Here is a 13,407-nt window from a genome sequence, read left to right on the forward strand (position 1 = left end):
GCTCTACACTCTCTCCACACCAAAAAAAACTAGGGTCAATATCATACAACTCTTTCATTTCATCACAACCAAGAACTTCAACTTTCATCTCAATCAATAAAGAACATCTTCTACTCAATCCATTAGCAACTCAGTTAGTGACTTCACTTTTATGCTTCATCACAAATGTGAAACTTTGCAAGTACTCAACCCACTTCATATGTCTCTAATTCAACTTATGTTGACCTCCCAAGTACTAAATTTTTTTATGATCACTATACAACACAAACTTCTTAGGAATTAAATAATGTCTCCACTTCTTCAAGCCTTGAATATAGCATAAAACTCTTGATCATACACATAATACTCCCTTTTAGCATCATTCAACTTTTCACTAAAGAAAGCAATAGATTTACCTTCATGAGTCAACATAGCTCCTTTTTCACCACCACTTGCATGACATTCAACTTAAAATGCCTTATTGAAATTAGGAAAAGCCAATACTGGTAACTTTTAGCAATCTTTTGTTTCAAAGCCTCAAAGCTCTTATCAGCTCCATGTGTTCACTTAAAATCTTTCTTTATCTCCTCTCATTGTCTCAGTCATTGCATTACAAAAAGAAATAAAATTCATTATAAACTTTTTGTAGAAACTAGCCAAACCATGAAACGATCTTACCTCACCCACATTCTTAGGTGTAGGCAATTCCAAAAATTTTTTAACCTTCTCAGGATCCATTCTCAAACCATTAGCTGAAATCACAAATCCCAAATACATAATCTCCTCTTACATAAAAGAAAAAAATTTCAAGTTAACCATCAACTTCTCCTCTTTTAATCTCTACAATACTTGTCTAACATGCTTAACATGTTCTTCCTTCATCTTGTTGAATATCAAAATATCATCCAAATAAACAATCACAAACTTACCCAAAAATCTCTTGAGAAATTCATCCATTAACCTCATGAAAGTGCTAGCTACATTAGTCAAACCAAAAGGCATTACCAACTATTCATAAAAACCATCTTTTGTCTTGAAAGTAGTCTTCCATTCATCACCTTCTCTGATTTTGATCTGATGATAACCACTCTTCAAATCAATCTTGATAAAATACTTTGCTCCACTCAAACAATCCATTATATCATCCATCCTTTGCATAGGAAATATATATTTCACTATAATCTTGTTAATAGCTCTGGAATCAATACACATTCTCCATTCTCTATTATTCTTAGGTGCTAATACAATAGGTATAGTACATGAACTCAAAATTTCTTGATGAAACCTTTCTGCAACAACTCATGCACTTGTATGTTAAGTTCTTCATTCTCTATAGGTGTCAATCTATATGGTGCTTTATTTGGAAAACTAGCTTTAGGAATTAGATCCATACAATGAATTATACTTCTTGCTCTGGTAAACCATTAGTTATTTCCTTTGCAACAATATATTTATACACATTCAACAAAATTGCAATTTCTACTGGCACTCGGTCAATACTATCAACTTCTATCATCACTCGATTGCCAATGTCTACCACACAGTTACCATTATTATCTATTACTTGGTTTCCACTAACCTCTATCACTCAATTATTACTGTCTTCCACTTGGTCATCATTGTTTTCTATCACTGAGTTATGACTAGCATAACTTGGTCTTCTAGGAATTATGGAAAAATAGATTTGATTCTTCTTCATTCCCTTTTCAAATTTCTTTCCATTAACCATGAAAATTCTCATAGTAGTAAAATTAACATCATCTAGACTTTCAATCAAAGGAAACAATATTTTCTTTCTCACATTCATCGAAAGAGTATATTGATTCAATCTTCCATCATGCACAACATATCTATCATATTCCCAACGTCTATACAAAAAGTTATGACAACAATCCATATGCATAATATTACATAGAGATTCATTAAAATAATGTCCAATCCTGAACTTCACAATACATTGTTCACTTACCAATATCTTATACTCATCCTTGTTCCATGAAACATGATAGGGTTTTAGATGCTTTAGCCTCTATAACTATAACTTTGTAACTAGCTCTTCTAATGCCAAATTTGTTGAAGTTTCACTTTCAATGATCACCTTGTGGTATTTTCTAGCCATCTTACATTTGGTCTTGAAAAGACTTCTCCTTAGAATAGGTTCTTCATTAACTCGCTTAGTACACAAAGTTAGATTCTCACCATCAAATTGTCTCTAGCCTCAAGTTCACTTGGTGAATCCTCAATGTCTCCTTGAACCATAGCATTTATGTTACCTTCTTCATTCTCAGAGGATCTACACTCAAAGGACATATGCCCTTCTTTTCCACATTTGAAAGAATTACCATGAAAACCACCTCTAAAATAAGAATTACCTCTTCCTTAGTAAGAACTAGTACCTTGATAATAATTACCACCTTTCCATTCAATCTTGCTTTTGTCATCATTTTTCCATTCATATTTTTCCTTATCTTGCACAAAATTGTTAGATCTTCTAACTTCTCCATAAGATCTAACTCCGCTTCTCTAGAATCTACCACCTCTAACTCTTTGTCTTTGTTCATGCTTCTTTGTCCAGATCTCTTCAACTTTCAAGGTATGTTGACATGCTTCTTTCACACTTTCCAATTTTACCAAACTTATTTCATCTTGAATTCCAGATCTCAATCTATTTAGATACCTTGCAACTTTCTCAACATCATCATCCACATGTCTAGATGTGATGTCCAATTTATAGAATTCCTCAGTATAATCCTTCACTGTCATGTTCCTTTGTCTCAAATTTTGCATCTTCCTCAACAAGATAAATTGGTAATTAGAAGAAAGGAACTTATTTTTAACCATGTTCACCATTATCAGCCAAGTCTTTGATCTTTTCCTTTTCTCTCCTTTGTCTATCAGTTTGGAAATGCTCCCACCACAATGAGGCATGACCTTTCAACCTAGTAACTACAATTTTTAGCTTCCTATTATCAAGAGTGTTTTCAAACTCAAAGAAATTCTCTATATCAGTGATCTAATCCAACATAGCATTGGTGTCTAACTTTTCATCATAAGGAACAACTTCTACAACATGCTTCAAATGACTATGCCCTACACAATACTCTCAAAAATCTTTCCTCATCTTGATTTCTTCAAGTTATGGATTAGGGTTTGGTGTTATTGCCTCATTATCACTCACATCATCAAGATGTGCTCTACCCTCTAGGTTGTCTCCACAACATTTAATATGGTTGCAATTTGTCTCAATGTATCCAATATGGCATTGTCAACATTTCCTCTACCTCAAACCATCTTTATAATTAGGTTCTTGCAAGATTGTAACCCTCTAAAAGTTATAGGTCAAATCCTTAGATCTTCCAACCTACACCTAAATTCATTTAAGGTTCTACATGATCCAATCTCCACAAGAGAAAATCTCATGCTTTGATGCCACCTAGCACAAAGAGGGGAATGAATAGGTAGGGCCAATAACACACCTAACTATCTAAACACCTCACTGAGTAAACACAACAAAAGAAAAAACATAGAGAACAATACCAAGGAGAGAGAGAACAAGCACTTTTATTGATTCATCAAGTTTTCAACATACATGGGCCTAGCTGTAAGGCCTTTTGGGTTACAACTAGATACAAAAATACAACTTCAAGATCTATAATATAGCTTTAAATTCACAACATCTACTCTGAACTCCCTAAATCCCTTTTTCTCTTAAGTTCTTCCCTATACTAAGCCAAATACCTCTACTTATATTTTCCAAAAAGAATTACATAACATCTAGAAGATTACATAAAAGAAAGGTCAACCTTAAAATGGTCAACACTCATCCCTAGAAAAGATCCTATCATAAATTCATGATCCAAATTAAATACAAGAGTCAGCTCAAACTAAGAACCATAACACAAACAACTTGGTTAAAGAAGGACCCGAGCATTAGTAAACATCAAGTTCACTCAGCATGAAGGAACACTTGGTTAGCTCTAAAAAACTCAGTTAACCTTGAAGGAATTGCGTCAACATTCATCAACTCGGTTAGCACTGAACCATTTGGTCATCACTCATCAACTTGGTTAGAATTGAACCATTGGGTCAACATTGTACTTGGCAAGCTCAGAAAGAACTTGGTTAGAACTATAACTTGGCATGCACATACAAACTCAGTTAACACTGGAGGGCTCAATCAACATAGCTAGAACTTTGTTAAACTGCTAGAATGAACAAAAGTGTAGGATTTCAAGGCATGCCAAGATGCTTCTACATCACATGAGGATGTCTATATGCCACCCATTGCTACCATTGTTTCTACCCCCACTGCTACCCTCATTGGTAGTGTTTTTAGAAGTCCAAAAGTAGTATGTACTAGAGAGATGGAGTGAAAACTTCTAGATTTTCTCTTTGAGAAAGTTACTCTGGGGAGGAAAGGTGAAGGAGATTTTTGGAAAGAAGCATGGACAATGATAAAGAGGAGATTCAATGAAGAGTTGAAGTTGAATCTTGGAAGAGATAACTTCAAAAATAAGTTTAAAATGTGCAAGTTTGTGTGTATAATAATGAAAGAGTTGTGAAATACAAGTTGATTTTCTTGTAATGAGACAACTCAATGCATGGATACTAAGGACAACATATGGGACAAAATTTTGAAGGTATTGTCCTCTTCAAAGTCATGTCCAATTCTAATTTCTAAAAAATATCTACTTATTTAATTTTTCCAACATGTAGAGAAGTGAATTCAAGATTGCAAAAGTGTATAGGAGGCAACCATTCACCTATTTTAATGATCTAGCAGTAATTATTGGGAATAACATGGTGGAAGGAAACACAACTACAAAAATACAAGATACTAAAGATGCTAACCTTTTTTATGATGTTGATATGGATGATGAGGATTTTAATATTCCTACAAACGTCATTGTTGATTTAGATGAAGATTTACTTTAGTCAAATCAATTCACTACATCCATTAGAAATAATCATTCAATACCAACAACAAGGAGGACAAAGAAAAGGAAGGGAAGCATGGTCACTTCCTTGGATGTAATATCTAAAAGCATCCATATGATATAGGAGGGAATCAAACTGCCTCACACTATCAAAGTTGATAAAGACAATACTAAGAAAGATACTGCAACTATGTTTGTTTGCTTCAAAACGATCTCCAGACTTAGTCAAGAGACAATAATTATGGCATTTGACAATTTTATGCATGAACCAACAAGAGCTATTTGGTTCTTAGAGATGGATTAAAAGGCAAGAGAATATTATGTTAGAATTTGGAAAATTATAATATTCTTATTGAAACAAATTTTTATGCTAAATGTCACTCTTTAACTTCTATGCCAAACTGATATATCAAACTCTATCTATGTTACATGCCTTTTCAACATTACTCAAACATTGCATTATGTTTCATATTTTGTCTAATGGACAATGATATCAGTTATTTTGCTTCATACTAGTTACATATACATTGATTTTGGGTTATAGCTTGTTTTACACTTCATGTAATATGCTTGCATATAGCCATAATTATAGACCAATTTTGTGGTTACCCTTAAGTAGAGTTTTTAAAGATGAAATCTCCCTAGCTAAGGTTCTCTTTAAAGCAATTTTTGTAATCTTTTAATTATTCTAATGTATATGTATATAAGATTATTTTAATGTCATTCTTTAAGTCATATTGTAATTTCTTTTTTGCTATATAATAATGTTAATTATAAAAATTGAAATAGAAAGCTTGATATTGATTAAGCATTACAACATTGTAAACAGTCAAATGTTTTTTTTTCATGGATATTCATTTAATGAGAGAATTTTCTATTTTTTAAGGTTTTGTAAATTATTACTTGGCACAAAAATCAAAATTTACTTACATGTTTGTTCTCTCTTACCTGGGGCTGAATGTAATATCCCTCTTTTATCATTAGATAATAATAATTAAATATAAATAAATGAAGACATAGTCAACCTATTTATAAATATATTATATAATAGAAATTGTATTTATAACTGATTAGATAACTATGAGTTCGTAACTAATTAGATAACTATGATAATGGAACTAAATAAATATATAATTTTTTAATTTATTATATGTATTGATAGTATTTAATATTTTGTTGAATCTATTAACAATTGTTCAATACATATAATTTAGATATTCAATAAACATAAATAATAATTCAAGATAATATAACTAATATTAAATTGATAATCATTATAAAATGACTAATGCCTAAATCAATTATAAGGATATTAATTGTATAGTAAATAACCAAAAAAAATAGTGAATAGTTAATATGATTGAATAGACACTTGGATGCACCACTTAACCATGATATATATAATTGTGGAAAACACATATTGGAAAAAGCATAGAGAGATAAGGATAATATATAAAAGTATTTTTGAAAAGAGCAAGGCAAAGGATACTTAAAATGATACATAATCTAAATGGTTGGTGGCAACATGTATTTCTAAGGTGGAAGTCCAAAGAAGGTATAAAAAGGGAGACTATTGTTAATAAACCTCAAATCCATCACCAGCCACACAGGGGAGATAAAACAAGGTAAAACAAATAATAATGTTTAATATGAATCCCCATCCATAGCCACTAAATACTAGACCCAAAATTATAGGGAGCAATATTTATAAGGTACATGATATTAAATAATAAGAATATGTTTTATTGATAAGGAAATGCTATTAAGAGTTTTATTACTACTGTTATTATTATTATTATTATTATTATAAGGGACATTATTATTATTTCCATTTTTATGTAGATAATTATATATAATAAATACAAGAAATTGCTAAGGTAGTGGTATTGGTTTAAGAAGTGATATTTATGAATATAAGTTAATTAATTATTTAATACATATATAATTCCTTACAAAATGATTAAGAACCTATAGTGTCAGTATAAGGGCATTGCTTGCCTATATAAATGGCTTTGTGCCAGTATAGAGTCAGGAGTCATCTTTATATAAATGGCTAGGATGGGGATTGATGGAATCTTATAATGCTAGTGCAAGAAGTGAGATCCTCATATGTAACCTTGTATAAATGGCTAGATGAGAATGAGATAATGGCCAGAACTATGGCAAGGATAGTATATCTATAATTGTCAATATTTAAAACTAACATTTATTTTGAAGGTATCAGTATTTCAAATAAACCATAATAGTGAGGATATTATAGTGGTATCAGAGCATGATCTTGCCATCATGTAGGTGAATAAAATTACAAAATTTTCAATCAAAAGATCAAACTATTGAATAGATGCGGCTTATTGTCAAGGTGGGAGAGGCAAACTAAATCTGTTCAAGATAGTTAGATTCCAAGATAGGTAAGGGCATGGGTTCCAATGCCTTGAGGGAAGATTCCAAGATGGATGAGGACATGGTTTCAAATGCCTTGAGGAAAGAGTCCAAGATAGGTAGCAACATGATTCCAAAATCCCTGAGGAAAGAGTCCAAGATGGGCATGAACATGTAGTCCCAATGCCTTGAGGGAACATATTCCTAGATGAGTATCTAACACCCTGCGACAAGGAAATTTCCATACTCTAAAGAAGTCGTATAAGAAAAATAAAATAATTAAGCTCAATATGCTAATTAGTAAATCTAAATGATCCTCAAAAGGACTATTACATGAGTTATTTATTACAACAAAAATGTTGTTGAAACTTTAAAAGATCAATCAAACCATATCTTTTGGTTATTAAGGTATTAGCCAAATTATGCTTTGAATTATTTGGAAACTCATTGACTTTGATATTATGAAATCTATCAATCACTCTATAATTTATCACTTTCTACTATTTAGTCATCAAACATAACTAATTGATAAATTGATCACCATTATGCTTAATCAAATCATGATTGATCTTATATTTAACAATTTGATTAGTATATAAACAACCAAGGTGGATTCACTCATAGAATTTAATTTACATAATCCTTCAACTCTTAATAATATTATTAAAGTCAAAATGAGGAATTAAATTTCAGAAAAAAACAAGTAATAAGAACTAAGCATTCAATTTAACAAACCAAATGAATTTTGTGATTGCTTGAGGAAAAGCAATTTTAGGAGGGTAGGATGGTAATATCCCTCTTTTATCATTAGATAATAATGATTAAATATAAATAAATGAAGATATTGTCAACCTATTTATAAATATATATTATATAATAGAAATTTAATATATAATTAATTAGATAACTATGATAATGGAATTGAATAAATATATAATTTTAATTTATTATATGTATTGATGGTATTTAATATTTTGTCGAACATATTAATAATTGTTCAATACATATATAATTTAGATATTCAATAAACATAAATAATAATTTGAGATAATATAACTAATATTAAATTGATAATCATTATAAAATAACTAATGCCTAAATCAATTATAAATAAGTATATTAATCATATAGTAAATAACTAAAAAATAGTGAATAGTTAATATGATTGAATAGTCACTTGGACGCGTCACTTGACCATGATACATACAAATGTGGAAAATACAAATTGGAAAAACCACAGAGATAGAAGGATAACATATAAAACTATTTATGAAAAAAGCACTAGGCAAAGGATACTTAAATGACACATAGTCTAAATGGTGGGTGGCAACACATATTTCCAAGGTGGAATTCCGAAGAAGGTATAAAAAGGGAGACTATTATTAATAAACCTCAAATCCATCACCAACCATGTAGGAGAGATAAAACAAGGTAAAACAAATAATAATGTTTAATATGAATCCCCATCCATAGCCACTAAATACTAGACCCAAAATTATATGGAGCAATATTTATAAGGTACATGATATTAAAGGAATATCTTTTATTTAGTAAGGAAAAGACTATTTTTTTATGGTGTGTGATATTAAATAATAATAATATGGTTTATTGATAGGGAAAAGCTATTAAGAGCTTTATTATTATTATTATATACAAGGGATATTATTATTATTTCCATTTTTATCTAGATAATTGTATGTAATAAATACAAGAAATTGATAAGGAATTGGTATTGGCTTAAGAAGTGATATTTATGAATATAAGTTAATTAATTATTTAGTACATATATTTCTTACAAAATGATTAAGAACCCATAGTGCTAGTATAAGTACATTGCTCACTTATATAAATGGCTTCGTGCCAGTATAGAGTTAGGAGTCAGGTTTATAAAAATGGCTAAGATGGGGAATGATGGAATGTTACAGTGCCAGTGCAAGAAGTGAGATCCTCGTATGTAACCTTGTATTAATGGCTAGATGAGAATGAGATAATGGCCAAAACTATGGAAAGGATAGTATATCTATAATTATTAATATTTAAACCTAACATTTGTTTTGAAGGTATTAGTATTTCAAGTCAACCCTAATAGTGGGGACATTACACTGAAGTTTGACAACATATGTAGCTAGAGTAGCTTGTTATTTTATTTAGCTAGCACAGTTTGGTAATGCTTTTTGATGTTCAAGCAAGATTTCATGTTTTAATTGTTAGCAATCGATTTGAATTATTCTCATTCAAGTTTGATATGTTTTGTTCAGATGCTTCTATCTTATTTGTGTTTTGAGTATATTCTTCTTGCACTATTGTTTCTTGTTCAAATTTGAGTATACAAGGAATGAGTAAGGAGGTAATAGTCATGATGAACTTGGAAACTTGTTTCTTTAAATGATCAAATGATTTAAATTTATTGTTTTGTTAAATTTTCTAAATAGTTTTATCGGACTAGTTATATTCATTTGAGTTTTCATGCATGTTTTGCTATGTAAATTTTAGTTTGGAACATTTTATATTATGAGATAATCTTCACATAATTATCATATTGGGGAAAGATGAGCCATATAGTCTTTCATCTGATGCATGTGTTTAGGAGGGTGCTTCAAAACAATTGGGTTTTGAATATCATGTGTTTAGGAGGGTGCTCCAAAACTAGGAAATGACCCTGTTGTGACTATAATTATACCTCCAATAAGACATCTCATCAATAGAAATAGTCAATGGCATAGTAATTTCATGTTCATATAGACAATAATTTAATGAATAGGCATGGTTGTAACATTCAATGAAGTTGTTCCAAGCGAGTAAATGAAACCATTTGTTTAATTATTGAAATGGATTTCTACTAAATTGGTTAGTGGTATAATATATTCCAAATCTTTTTTGTATTATACAAGATCCATTCTTTATTGATACAAGATTCATTCTTGCATGTCATTCTAATAAGTTTTCATGGTGCATTATTTATTGATACAATATTCATGGCTCTGAGAGATGTGTCTATTCATAATTGTCCATATGGTGTTGGTTCGTGCCCTTCAAAAGTGTCACACACGAAGAAAAATCCTAGGCACTAGTTTTGGTATTGCCCTGATAAAATTAAGATTATTAATGAAATGTTATATATAGTAGGTTTCAAATTAGTGACATGTAATATCTTCAACATTAACTAATGTAGATTTATATTATAGGGGAACCATGGTTGTGGACATTTTAAGTGATTTGATGTTGTCCATTCTACAATTGCCCATGATGAAGGAAATGAGTGCAAAATGTGGAAGGAATGAGATGCGGCCGGGGTTGTAATTGCTTCAATGGCCAAAGTCAAAATATGTGATGGAGGAAATGAGTTCAAAATGTGTAAAGCACAAGACATGGCTAGGATTGACATTGCTTCAACCAAATCTAAAATACATGGTGAAGGAAATGATGAGTGAGAAACATGTAAGGCACGAAGGCTGAAATAATCTTTTTACACTACCTTCTATGTGTAATTATTGTTGTTGTATGTTGGAACCTTATGTGACAATTAATAGAGATAGAACCTTGTGACAAGTTTTATGAGTTTTGTATATAAATATTTGGCAAACTTTTTGTAATGTCATAACAATTTATAAATTAATGTAGTTTTTATTTTTGGAGTTAGTAAATATACATTTAAACAAGATATATTTTTAACAAAATCATATTAAATAATAAAATAAATAAATTATACTAGTTTGATGACAATCTTACTGTGTATAATTGTTCATGATTGTGTGTAATTTTTTATTTTAAAAAAACTAATAATTTGACTTCACACCATTAAATGAAAAATAAAATAAATAACCTTTTTCGAAAATAAAATAAAAACTCAATAAAATGTTAAGGGAAAAAATATTAAATAAAAATATAAGAAATAATCTTATTCCTATTTCAGTTTTACACAACCAAACATGACTAAACATATTCTCCATTGAACCAAACAAAAAATATATATGTTCAATTTATATTCCCGGATTAACAAATCTAGAATATGTATTCTTATTCCTGCAACCAAACGAACCCTAAAAGCCTCCCAGTTTGCATGAGAAGAAACCCCGCCTCAACTACCATTTTTGCCATTTTGCGTAGCTCCCGAGCCATTCACCTCCTCTTCCAGCAACAACTTTATAACCGCTCTCTTCACAGCATGCTCAACTACCACACCAACCATGTGGGAATAAATTTGTTCTGCAATGCCCAAATGCGCTACCAAGAAGCTGATTGTTAAATGGTTGCTCTGCAAACATTGGCTATGTGATCATTGGGACACCTAGGCTTATGCTCTCAAGCGTGGAATTCTATCCGCAGTGGCTTAAAAATGCGATGGTGGAAGGATGAGAGAGGATCAGAGCTGCGGAGCCCAGCCCCATATGACCAGCCCTCTCTCCTTTGTCCGCTCCTCGAACCCATCTAGGAGGGCTACATCAGGAAGGCGTTTGAGAGCCCATATGAATGCTTGCTTGCTCGCTTCTAGCCCCTTTTCGAGCACCTCTGTCTGTTGTTTGTTCAGAAACGATTGGCTCCCAAAGCACACAAGTACTACTGAATTTAGGTTTTGGTTGTCTAGCCATTGCATGCACTTTGCCTCGCTGATATCTGCGGGCTTTCCTCGACTGTTACGGATCGCGCGTTTGACTCTCTCTGCTTCAAAAATCTTCTTGGTCAGAATAGGCCCAACGCTCCAAACATGTCTCTTTGTTATGCTCTTGATATGATCAATTCCCAGCGAGTCCAGCTCGTAAAACGTGTTGAAAATTACGTCGCTTCCTTCCATGCAGCGATTGATCTCCTATGCCACAAATATTTTTGTGTTGGGGGTGTTGGGTGTGTTACAAAATTGTTTGTCTGTGGTACTTTAATGATTATTTTGATGCAATAACTTTTGGGGTTTTACTGCTACTGCTAAAACACTGAAGGCTAAAACAATACCTCCTACTGCTAAAACACCCAAGGCGCGAGATAGACCAAAGGGTTCCAAGATAAGAACAGAAATTGCTGCAGGTATTCAAACAACATTGGACAATAGCTTTTACTGTTATTAAAAGATCGACAAGGAGAACTAGGTGTTCTCCTTGTCTCCAATGAAAATCATTTTTTGGAATGTTAGAGGTTTAAATGCCTCTGACAAGAGGCAAAGAATCAAAGAAGTTATTGATTCTTTGCAGGCAGATATTACTTTATTGTAGGAAACTAAATTGTCCCAACATAACTTTGATAAAACAGTCGCTAGTTGGAAAAAATGGAATTCTTATCATATGCAAGGATTGGGTGCTTCTGGAGGTTTAGCAGTTCTTTGGAATCCTCTTACAGCTAATTCATAGCTCCTCCAACAACAAAACAATTGGCAGATGCTACATATAACTGCATTTGACATATCTTTTATCCTGATTAATGTATATGGACCTGCTTCATCTAAGGATAAAGCATGTTTATGGGATTCTATCACATGCTCTCTTCAAATGCAAGAGCATCTGCAAGTGGTTATTGGAGGTGATTTTAATGCTTTACTATCTCAATCCGAGAAAACTAGAGGTATTATCCACCCCCCTAAAACAATACAAGATTTTAATGCTTTTGTGGATAATAACAATCTGATGGATGTTCACCCAAATAATGGCTCATTTACCTGGACTAATAAGAGATATGGATTTGCTAATATTGCTACTCATCTAGACAGATTTCTCTTATCAAATGACTAGAAGTTGAGTTGCTTAGATATTTTCTCAAAAATCCTTACATTGCCAGGATCTGATCATTTTCCTATATCTTTAAGCCTCATTTGCAATAACAAATGTTCGGAACAACACTTTCATTCTTCATTCAAATTTGAAAGTATGTGGCTCAGGCATCCAAAATTTCTACATAGAATCTAAAAGCGGTGGAATGAAGTTCCTATGGAAGGTCTTAAAATGCATCAGTTTGCTATGCAGCTAAAATGTCTCAAATCCCAAATTAGAATCTAGAATCAAAAGGTTTTCAAAAATGTGTTCCACCAAAAGGCAAAAGTCAAGGAACAGTTAGAAGAAGTATATAATCAGATCATCTAGTAGGGAATGAGTGAAGAAACATATTCTTCTCAAAAGAATCTACAATC

General features: G+C 31.7%; 1 pseudogene; it reads right to left on the reverse strand.

Annotated features, from left to right (window-relative positions):
• LOC149528731 (UDP-glycosyltransferase 73C4-like) overlaps positions 1-12,982 on the reverse strand; it is a 47,594-nt pseudogene extending 34,612 nt beyond the window's left edge.
• Between the last annotated feature and the right edge of the window lie 425 nt (positions 12,983-13,407).

This window comes from Cupressus sempervirens, chromosome 11 (genome assembly GCF_028749045.1).
Source record: "Cupressus sempervirens isolate cs-2001-9-10 chromosome 11, ASM2874904v1, whole genome shotgun sequence".
Classification (NCBI taxonomy): Eukaryota; Viridiplantae; Streptophyta; class Pinopsida; order Cupressales; family Cupressaceae; genus Cupressus; species Cupressus sempervirens.